Raw genomic sequence first — 12,434 nt, forward strand, 5'->3', positions numbered from 1 at the left:
GTTCCATTGAGCTAATCTAAACTCTTTCAATATACTTACCAATCTATTACACAATCCAATCCTTCTGCCTTCCTATACAAATCGTGAATAAAACAACTTTATCACAGCACAGAAATCCAAAATAAAATGAACAAAAAATAAATAGAAAAATAAAATTAAATTTACTAAATAATATATCAAAAATAAAAAGGACAAAAGCAAAAGAGGTAAAAATGGGTGGCATGTTGGTGATTGAATCGATTAATGAATTGTATTAGAGAAGTGAATGCCAAACCTAGAGAGAGACAGAAAGTTGATGGAAACCTAGAGAGAGGCAGACAGAGAGGGGATGTCCGAGAAAAAATTAAGATTATAAGGGGTAACTAATCATCATTAGATCTAATTCTAATCTAACGATGATTAGATTGGTTGTAAGGGTGGTAAGTTTAGCTGGTGGTAAGTATAACCCTCCCCTTATTGTAATTATATAAGGATAGATAAATAAATAAAGTTAAAAGAAAAAACTTATTCACTCGGATAAAGTAAGAGTGTTCATAATTGGATAAGTAGCTTCTGCGTTTATTTAATTAATCAAGTTGCGCTTAATACCTTTGTTTAATACACCGAGTACACACGAGATGTTACACCTTCCTCACTGCTAGACAAGTTCAGGTCTACTATCTTCCTTTTGCAACGATTGCTCTATCTTCAGATGTGTTGTTGGAGTTATTCTTTGAAGGAACAGAGCAACAAAATATAGTGCGACAATAACTGATCAAGTTCTAGATCATCCCCAAGCCTGTCTCTTGCCCCATACCGAACGCAGAGTACTTGGCGACCATATTCTAGGACTCTGTGAGCTTAGCGTTAATTCTGGAAACTAGTCAACCAGCATGGCGATCTGCAGGCACGACATGTGTGCTAAAAAAAGCTATTTTTATTACGGGTGCGCTGGAATCTCCGTCTTATTCCTAGCATTTAACCAGCTTGTTAGGCCGTCCCCTCGTTCTTATCGCAATCGCCAATCACTGTCAACCATTATTCTAGCTCTTGCATTTGTCGCAGACGAAGGTGCCATTTCCCTTAACATCGCACTCGTTACATTTCACCATCTCTCCGCCATCGTCGAAGTTGGTGCCACAGATGCAGTCCATGGTCTACGAATCATCGACCCGTTTATCCAGTAGGTCCGAACTCTAAGGGCGGTGAGATTGCCCTTTCATTGTTGTGGTTTGCGATCTGAACGAAAATCGTGATTGCAAGTAAGGAGTGGAAGGTTTTGCATTTCAAAGCATTGCGTTAGCAACTGTGGTGGATGGGAGGTAGATTTCCTGGAATTCTGACGCATATGTGAAGGCTTCTCTGTGCACTGTGTGCTCATAATCGTGTCACTTTAGCGTTGTTGGGGCACGCGACCAAGCTATTGTTGTCACCATAGACATTGATAATATTATCTTCTTATCCCCAATACCCATCGTATACGAGGGTTTGGCTGCCGCGTTGGCTGTTGTTGCTAATGGGGCGATTATTGGTGGCTTTGCACTGAGCCGTGCTTTTCACCGTGATTGGATGGGAATCAAATTTTACCGACTTTCCTCATACAGCGTCAATGTTCCGATATGATAAATTGAGATGTCCAACCTAATGGTTGGTAATGTTTATGTTGGATCTATATGCCCTCTCTCAGGTATCTTTGAATGAGATGCCTTTGATGGTAGGCAAATCATTGTGCACAATAATAAATGACATAGTCAAGACGTGTGGTGTCTGTATAGTGACAGCTAAGAGAGACAGGGTTTAGAATTTTTTGTACCTTATTGGCTTAACCCTTTATTTATAGATGAATTACTTGGCATGAGTGAATGTCTGTACCTCTTAGAAATATTGGGGGTCCAAATCGAACTGCTTAGCTGTCTGAATATGATCGCCATTAATAAAAGATTTTATTCCTTATTTGGATGAATTTCCTTTTGTGTTGTCCTTTATTGGATCTTCCAGAATCTGAGCTTTTGTTAGGTCCATGAATACAGCACTTACCAACTGACAGATATTAATCCCAATACATTGTGGCTCGTTGACTTTGGATAATGAGTTATCCGATTCCATCATCTAATTTGCAACTTTGCTATTAAGTATGGGTCGTGCCATGATTTTAGATGTCTTAAAAACATAATTATGTGATGATAGTTTGGGCATCCCACATATTCTTGCCTCATTTAGTGAGAATTTTAAATATATATATATGTATATAGGGGCAGGTTCTTTTTACACCAGTGTAAGACTAACAAGTCTTACACCACATCTCAACCGTCAATAGACGGGGTCAATAGACGAAAATCATCGGTGGGTATTTATAGTGTAATTAATGATTAATTAATATTAATTAATTCGTATGACTTCTTAAATTATAACCGTTGGATGCATGAAAATCAAAGGTTCAGATGCATATATATAGGGTCAGGATCATTTTACACTAGTGTAAGTTACACTCTTAATCTTGTCTGTTGATCCCACTTATATCTAAGGGCTCTAATTTTTTAGTAATATGAGCCAATAGATACAAGTGGATCAATGATTAAGATTGAGTGTAAGACTTCTAACTCTTACACCGGTGTAAGAATATCCTGCCCCATATATATATATATATATATATATATATATATATATAGACACACACACACACACACACTAACAGCATAACATAAACTCTAGCTAGGGTGCTCCTGTATATAAGTAGCTTAATTACTACAACCATCCTAAACACACTCATTTTTACTATATCGCAAGCCAAAGAGGTAAGGTTAGCAGGAAACTTATTATCTTGGCGGATTGATTTATTCTCTTTGCCACAAATTGATTTAACTAATGTTTCATGAACTTGATTTAACTAATGTTTCTCTTTATGTTGAGTGTGTCAATATGCTTGGATGCGTGAAAGAAGGCCTCGACGAATGAAATGAAAAGGAAGAATGAGCAACTTCCAAACCAAGAAGATGAAAACAACAATTCGGGTTAAGAGTATGGTGGAAACAGTGTGAATAATCACTACCACATCCCTGTTGAATAAATGTTAAATGTAAGTTTTTTTTAGGAGAATGAAAGGTCAAGAGTCAGCAGTTTTATTTTCAGTTTTAATTTTGGTTTATGGCTATTACTAGATTTTAATCTTTTAGTTTTTTTTTAAAAGGCAGACTACAGCCTACAAATAAGTCAACATATTGTAAGCAAGAAACAAAATAGAGAAGCAAGAAGTTAAATAAAGCTTTTTCAGAAGTTGTTCTTTTTCTCCACAAGCCCTCACGACATAGTTGAATAATTGTTTCTTTTTGTTATGTATTGAGCGATTCCACAAATTGGCATCAGAGCCAATGGAAAGTGTGACCGGTAATGTGTCGCTACCTAGACTAACGAAGGCGAACTATGAGAATTGGAGCATCCAAATGAAAGCTCTTCTTTAGTCTCAAGACAGTTGGGAGGTGGTTCAAAAAGGTTTCGAAGAACCGACAACTACCGCGTGCTATATGGCGGCTCAAAACAAGGGGTTGAAAGAGACGCGATCGAAAGATAAGGCATTGTACGTTTTGTTCTAAGCTGTTGACGAGTCGGCTTGGAGAAGATTGCGAGTGCGACAACTTCAAAAGAAGCATGGGATATTTTGGAAAAGGTATACAAAAGAGCCGACCGAGTTAAACAAGTCTGCCTTCAAACTCTTCGCGACGAGTTAGAAGGCATGGAGATGAAGGATTCGGAAGGTGTCTTCGACTACATCACGCGTGTTTAAGCCGTGGTGGACCAACTCAACCGAAACGAAGAAACGTTAAATGATACGCGAGTTGTGGAGAAGATTTTGAGGTCGTTAACCGGTAGTTTCGAGAATGTAGTATGTGCCATAGAAGAGTCAAAGGACTTAGCAACTCTCACAGTCGATGAGCTCGCTGGACCTCTCGAGGCACGCGAACAACGTAAGAAGAACAAAAAGGAGGAGACACCCGAGCAAACACTTCAAACCAAGGCATCAATCAAAGACGAAAAGACAATCTATTCTCAAAACTTTCGAGGTAGAGGGTGTGGCTGTGGAGGTCGAGGAAATAGTCGCGGTGGTAGAGGTCGCGGTCAAGAAGGGTATTATGAGGAGAAGGGGCAATCAAACTAATAAAATTGGCGTGAAAGAGAACACGGTTGTGGGAGAGGCGATCGGTCGAATTTTCCAACATCGAGTGCTACAACTGTGGCAAATATGGTCTATGCGAAGTATTTCAACTTCGATAAGTGTTACAATTGTTGTAAGGTGGAGCATTTTGCGAAAGAATGTCGAGTCGAGAAAAAGGTGGAAGAGACAACCAACCTAGCCATGGAAGATGAGACGAAAGAATGTCTTCTCATGATGACACACAACGAAAGAAACACCGGCAATAACACGGTGTGGTACCTCGACACGGGTGCAAGAAACCATATGTGCAGGCACGAGCACCTATTCAAAGATATGCGTAAGGTTGAAACTGGACATGTGTCGTTTGGAGATGTGACGAAGGTTGAGGTCAAAGGCCAAGGTACGGTTTGTTACTTACAAAAGGATGGCTTAGTTGGGTTAATCCAAGATGTGTATTATGTAGTAGACCTCAAGAGAAACATTTTGAGTATGGAGAAACTCAAGGAGAAAGGTTATTCGGTACATATAAAAGACCGGGTTTTACACTTGAAAGATTACCAAGGGCGTTCGGTCGCTCGAGTTGAAATAGGGAGAAATCTCTTGTACAACCTGAATTTGAGAAACGTGCGAGAAAAATGTTAACAAGTAGACGTAGAAGGACAAGGCGTCGTTGTGGCATCTCCGCTTTGGTCACTACGTCATGGTGGTCTAAACGAGTTGGCGAAAAAGAACATGGTGCTTGGGCTACTGGACATGGACTACGAGGGAAAATTTTTTGAAGAATGTGTGCTCGGAAAGCACGCGAGAACTTCGTTTCAAAAGAAGGCAGAATATCGGGCTAAGCAACCTTTCGAGTTTATTTATACCGACATATGTGGTCCAATCACCCCCAAATCTTTTAGCGATAAAAGGTATTTCATTTCCTTTATTGATGATTTCAAACGAAAAACTGGGGTTTGTTTTCTGAAAGAAAAATCCAAGGCGTTCGAGGTGTTCACAAAGTTCAATATGATGGTGGAAAAGGCAACTGGTAGACACATCAAATCCCTACAATCCGATAGAGGTGGCGAGTATACTTCAACGATTTTCATGGAGTATTGTGAGGAGCAAGGCATAAGACGATTTCTAACCGCTCGTACTATCCACAACAAAACAGTGTGACTGAGAGGGAGAACCGGACCATTCTCGACATGGTTCGGTCAATACTGAAGAGCAAGAAGATGCCGAAGGAATTTTGGGCAGGAGTCGTGCAATGTGCCATCTCTATGCAAAATCGGTGTCCACATGTGAAGTTGAATGATAAAACACCGCAGGAGGCATGGAGAAGACAAAAACTGACAATTTCTCATCTCAAAGTATTTGGTAGTGTGGACTATGCACACGTGCCGATCAGCGAAGAACGAAACTCGAAGACAAAAGCAAAAGGTATATTTTTATTAGGTAGGATAAGAAAACAAAAGGATAGAAGTTACTCAACTCGAAAAGCAAGAAGGTTGTGGTGAGTCGTGATGTTCGATTCAATGAAGCAAGTCGTTGGGATTAACAGAGGTTATCATTCAATTTGGAGAATCATCAATCGCTACACCAAAACCCATACCGACATATCCTGAAACCACTGACGATGAAGATGAACCACAACAACCCAAAATGCAAAGTTTGCAAGATTTGTATGATTCGATAAATAAGGTACACCTTGTATGTCTTTTGGCGGATTCCGAGAATATAAGTTTTGAGGAGGCAGAGCAGAACAAGAAGTCACAGACTGCCATGGACGAGGAGATTAAAGCAATTGTCCGCAACAACACATGGGAGTTAGTGGAATTATTGAAAGGAAGTCAGCTCATTGAGGTGAAGTGGGTGTTAAAGAGAAAGATGAATGTTCGAGGAAAAATAGAACGGTACAAGGCGCGACTTGTTGCAAAAGGTTACAAGCAAAAGGCGGGAATCGATTATGATGAGGTGTTTGCTCCCGTTGCAATAATGGAGACAATCTGATCGCTCATTTCAAAAGTGGCTAAATTCAAATGGCCGATATTTCAAAAGGATGTCAAGTCAACATTCTTGAATTGTCCGCTCGAAGAAGATGTCTACATCGAACAAAAACCCGGGTACAAGAAAATCGGAGAAGAAAAGACAGCGCTGAAATTGAAGAAAGCGCCTTACGGGTTAAAGCAAGCACCGCAGGTAAGGTTGGCAAAAACGAGTCAACCCGTCGGGTTGGCTCGCAACCCGTCCTAAATGAGTCGGGTTGGGTTGGCCTAAATGAGCTGCCAACCCGATACAACCCGACCCGATACAACCCTAACCCAAACGAGCCAGCCCTCGGGTTAAACGGGCCAGCTCGCGGGTTGGGTATTTTTTTTTAAATTAAAAAAAATAAAGCGTTTAGTTTGAGCGTTTTAACGCTGAAGACCAGAATCCTTTTCCAGCATCAGGGCGCTAAAACGTTTGAGCTTTAACGTTTTAACGCTGAAGACCTGCATATTTCTGGCTTTGACGTGCAGCAGCGCACTAAAACGTTCTGGATGGACGTTTTAGCGCTCCACACCAGCATCTTTTGGCTTCTTTCTGTAGCAGGGCGCTAAAACGTTCTGGATGAACGTTTTAGCGCTCAACACTTAGAATTTTTTCTCTTCTTCAGAATCTTCTTCCTTCTCCTAGAGCCAACCCGCGAGCTTTTTTCCGAGCCAACCCGCGAGCTGATTATCGAGCCAACCCTAACCCGGCTCGGGTTGGGCTGGGTTGGGTTTTCTGGCTCGTTTATTTTTTCGAGCCAACCCTAACCTGACCCGATTTTTACGGGTTGAATGCGGGTTGGGCCGGGTCGAGCCGGGTTGGCCCGTTTTGCCAACCCTAACCGCGGGCATGGAATACTCATATCGATACATACTTCAAGGAGAACGGGGTCGAGCAATGTACTTACGAACATGCCCTTTACGTGAAAAAGAGTAAAGGTAATTTGTTATTTGTTGCTCTTTACGTTGATGACCTCGTTTTTATAGGGAAGAATGATGAGATGATATAAGAGTTTAAGAGCACAATGGCATGGGAATTCGAGATGATAGAGTTGGGATTGATGAAGTTTTTCCTTGGTCTAGAGGTAAGACAAGGAGAGACAGGTATTTTTGTGTCACAGGGGGTATATGCAAAAGAGATTTTGAAGAAGTACAATATGGCAGATTGCAACTAGGTATCAACACCAATGGAATCGGGTGCAAAAATCTGGAAGTTCGATGGAGGAGAACGAGTTAACACGAGCAAATACAGGAGCTTGGTGGGAAGCCTTCGCTCTCTCACATGCACAAGGTCGTACCTTTCGTTAAGTATTGGCATTGTAAGTCCGTTCATGGAGGATCCGATTTATTAACATTTGACGGCATTGAAGCAAATCCTGCGGTATATCCAAGGAACATTGTCACTCGGGTTATTATATTCAAATGCGAAATATTACAAGTTGATTGGGTACTCCGATAGCGATTGGTGTGGATGCTTAGACGATCGAAAAAGCACATCGGGATATGTGTTCTTTATGGGTGACACGACGCTTACATGACATTCAAAGAAGAAACCGATCGTGACGCTCTCGACATGTTAAGCTGAATATGTGGCAGCCTCTTGGCGTGTATGTCATGCGATATGGCTCAGAAATTTGTTGGGCAAGTTGAAGCAATAATAACTCAGTACGACTATGATACGAGTTGATAACAAACTGGCAATTGAGTTGGCAAAGAACCCGGTGAATCATGAGAGAAGCAAACACATCGACGTTCGCTTTCACTTCATCTGAGATCATGTGAAGGAAGGAAGTGTGGAATTAGTGCACGTGGCATGTCAGAACCAAGACGCGGATACCTTCGCGAAACCTCTACCGACGGTAATTTTTGACAATTGCAAGAAATTGATTGGCATGAAGGAAGGCATAAGTGTTTTAATTTACGAGGGAGTTTTGTTTAATAAACGTTAAATGTCAGTTTTTATTTTTGGTGTAATTCAACAATTTTTTTTTAGGAGAATAAAAGTTCAAGAGTCAGTAGTTTTGTTTTCAGTTTTATTTTTGGTTTATGGCTATTAATAGATTTTAATCTTTCAGATTTTTTTTAAAAGGCAGATTACAACCTACAAATAGTTCATCGAATTGTAAGCAAGAAACAGAATAGAGAAGCAAGAAGTTAAATAAAGCTTTTTCTGAAGTTGTTCTTTTTCTCCACAAGCCATCACAGCATAGTTGAATAGTTGTTTTTTTTGTTCTGTATTGAGCAATATCACAATGCCCAGGAAGGACTTCAACAACAATGGTGGTGGTGGTGATAAAAATGAAGATGGAAGTAGATAATAAAATTATTGTTATATATATTATTGTTGTTTGAGGCCAAAGATGTGGTTCATTAAGGTAGAATTTAAATAAAAGATATTGAGCCTCTGCAGTTGCAGTGTTATGGCTTATAATATGGTCTGTACAGTGAAATATAAATAATTTGCAGGCCCTCCTATATGTAAAATGTTATCGTAGATAAGTATTTACCCATTTCGTATCACATGCCCAACACATATGCACTAACATTTATAAACCTCTGTATTAGAAATTCTCGCACTCAAAATATGCAACATATACAGGCGATTTTTCCACCTTGTATAGAAATATGCAAAATAACCTTGCACAGAGAAAAAGTGCTAATCTAATACTAGAAGCAATACAAATTTGTATTAAACTTTTCCTTTTTAATAATATTGATTGTTGTGTCGTGAAGATAGGTCTATATTCCTCGAAAAAGAAGTTATTTCAGTGACCCCCCCTCTTTTCTTTTTCCTTCTCTCTCCTCTCTCCTCACATTCTCTCTGTCTCTCTCTTCTCTCGGACCATGTGTGTCGGAAGCACATTAAATTTGTTCCCTCAAAAGATAAAGCATTTCCCTGTATGGATGCACTTGGAGAATGTGATATAGACCAAATCTTTATAAGGAATCACTGTACATGTTTTCTCAGAGATGGTTCACAAAAGGGGGAAATGCAAGGGCATAATGACCTTAGAGTAACAGCTCAAAAGATGTATGAATGAAAGGTGGCTCGTCAGTGCCAGAAAAGAGGTTTATATAAGAAGCCATTATAATTGGTCTAATGGCAAAAGATTGAGGAAGTTTGTATAAAGTGATAGATTTATACCTCAATACTCCCATTATATATATATAGAAAAGAGATTTATATAGGTGATAAATATTTCAAATGATGAACGAGAAGAGTGATAACCATTTTTGAATACCTCACTGTGAGGATGGGCATTACTATGTGTACTATGGTAAGCAGTGTAGGGGAGTGAAAAATCGTATTAGGTGAAGACTACGTGCTTATTATAAGGAGACAAGAAGTGACCCCTTAAAGGGTCTTACCAGGTCAACCCATGTATAGTGGGTTATGAAGGTCAATCCAAAATAAATACAAATAGCGCAAGCTTTTAAAACATATATGATTTGATATGATTTTATCCATCCCACTAGCATCATACCTCTTTTTGGATAAACCACAGATATCATGTGGAAGGTAATCATGTTCGAGCTGGAGGATTAGTTCTTCCAAATGGGATTTTTTGCTTTTACAAGAACTTGAATTCAAAATTTTGCTTAAACGGAATCAAGCTTATACCACTTGAACCAATCCCCTTTAATACCCACTAGCATCATACCTTGATATTTATCCTTCTATTTAAGAACAGGTTTTACGCACTTTCATTTCTTTCAATTGAATCAATGATTGAAAACATTAGCCTTTGTTATTACTTATTAGTTACCAAATTATATATAAATTAGTACTAAAAGACGCCAAAATATTAGATACATGAGGATCAAACACGCTTTCATATTGAAATTGAGATAAATATACAAATTGAAGTGACTAAAATGAATATGTAACGGATATTAATTTTAGTCTGTAGGCTAAATGACCAGAGTCCTCACAATGATTTTTATCTGAATTAGTCTTTTCCCAACAACCAAATTGCAACGGATATTAATTTTTTAAAAGGAGGAGGAATTAGCGATCCCAAATTTACATCAATCAACATAACCAATACCCCTGAATCAGGTGGAATTTCCCTATTTAGTCCACATATAAATTTGGACAGAACATTTCATCATTTGATATGGCTGAATAACAATTTTAATGGGCATCGCACTTAAGCTTGCCTCATTCGGTGACAACCCCACCATTGTATTATTTGAAGTTGACTTCCCAATTTCCAATCTCATTAGCCATAGCATTCTCATGCCCTATAAAACCAGCTTGAGCCTCTTCTTTCTTCTCCATACATACAGATTCATAAATAGATATATAGCATCCAAGTTATATCTGGTGAGTTAACTAGCATTAACATGTTGGTTATTTTTGGAATTATTGTACATTTATTTACATATCTGACATTACTCCCCTGCTTCCCATTTCTTTTTTTTAATGTTATATCATATACATAGCTTATGCCATTGGTTATAATAATATTGTTGTTGTTACTAGAAAAGAGCATAAAGCAGGCATGCATACAATGATTTCATTTCTCTAATATTGTTGTTGAGACAGGAAGGGGAAGGTGGTATAACTAGTGTCAAAATGAGGCTTCTGGCAATTGCACTAGTGTTGATGCTTGCAAGTTCTTGTATGGCCACAGATATGAGGAATTTAGTAGCCAAAATGCATGGAAAAACGCAACAGGAGCTAGGCACGGAAAACAAACTACTTAGTGATCAGAATGATCACCATAACATCCCTCGAAAGGACTATGGCAAACCTGGCTCTGGCCAATTTGATATCAATGACGATAATGATCATCATAACATACCTCGCAAGGATTATGGCAAACCTGGCTTTGGTCAATGAGATCATAATGATAAACATTCCATTCCTCACAAGAATTATGGTGCACATTATGGGGAGGAATGAAATGTTTGATAGATGAAGAATATATATATATATATATAGGGGTAACTTATATTTACAAACTTTTTTGTTTACAAACTACACTATATTCTCTTCCGGGAGAACACTCATTTCACTATGTTCTCCCGGAAGAACATAGTATAATTAGTAAAAATTTATCAAAAAAGTTTGTAAACAGATACTTCCATATATATATATATATATATATATAGGCAGAATCCTTTGACACCAAATTTGACACCTTATCTAAGAACCGTTAGATCAAAAAAGATCAATATATGGTGTCACATGCTTACAAATCAGAGTCATTGCTCTTTTTTAATCTAACGGCTCTCAGATAAGGTGTCAAACTTCAAATTTGACACCGATGTCAAAGGATCCGGCCTCATATATATATATATATATATATATATATATATATATATATATATATATATATTCATAAGGCTTGTAAGTTAATGTTTGATAATTAAATCGATGATTGCTATATGTGTAGGTAAAATACGAAAAATTCTTATGAGCAAGAGATTTACAAGCAAAGGAAGGGCTGGGATTTAGAATTTATGATGCAATCCTGGTTGTTCCTTGCATCATGTACGCAAGAATTTCTCAGTACCCTAGAACTGAATGTATTTCGTTTTCTGTTAATTAATAAAGATATGAGACAGTTTGCTTTTGCTATATTTTGTAATAGTGTGTTCCTATCGTTTCTTCAAAAATACATATATCTTATCATGTTTATAACCAGTAAGCAAAATAATACTTCTGAAATTTGTAGCACAGTAAGTCATCCAGACATATCTTCATTGCATATGTACAGTCTTATCGGTGAGATTCACTGGAACACGACAGAAATTTTACAAGCGGTTGAAATGGGATTTTGTAAGTTGCAACCGTTTAAGTTTCAACCGCCAAAACAGAAATTGTAGTAGCAGTTGAAAATTGAATTGGAAAACTTTGTGTTAGTGATATATAATATAAGGGAAAAGTGTTTATCATTTTAAATGACAGAAAGTTATGTCATTTTAAGAGAGATACAGACACAGAAAATTTGAATTTTAAATTAAAAAAACCACACACTTTCTTTCTCCTATGATTTCCATTTTCTGTGTCTATCTCTCTCCTAAAATGACATAACTTATGTCATTTGAAATGACAAACACCAAACCCATAATATAAATTAGAGAAAGTTATATTTACAATTTTTTTGTTTACAAACTACACTATGTCTTACCGGTAAGATATTCTTGAGTGAAGTCTCATTGATAAGACATGATACAGTTTATAAGTTTGTAAAAAAAAAAAAATCAATATAACTCTGCTCATATAAAAATTATTGATAAATCTTTACTTAACAACTTAAGCTCTTAGGTAAATTGATTTT

Source organism: Gastrolobium bilobum, unplaced genomic scaffold (genome assembly GCF_033153095.1).
Source record: "Gastrolobium bilobum isolate Gb01-03AN ecotype WA unplaced genomic scaffold, APGP_CSIRO_Gbil_v1 utg1425, whole genome shotgun sequence".
Classification (NCBI taxonomy): domain Eukaryota; kingdom Viridiplantae; phylum Streptophyta; class Magnoliopsida; order Fabales; family Fabaceae; genus Gastrolobium; species Gastrolobium bilobum.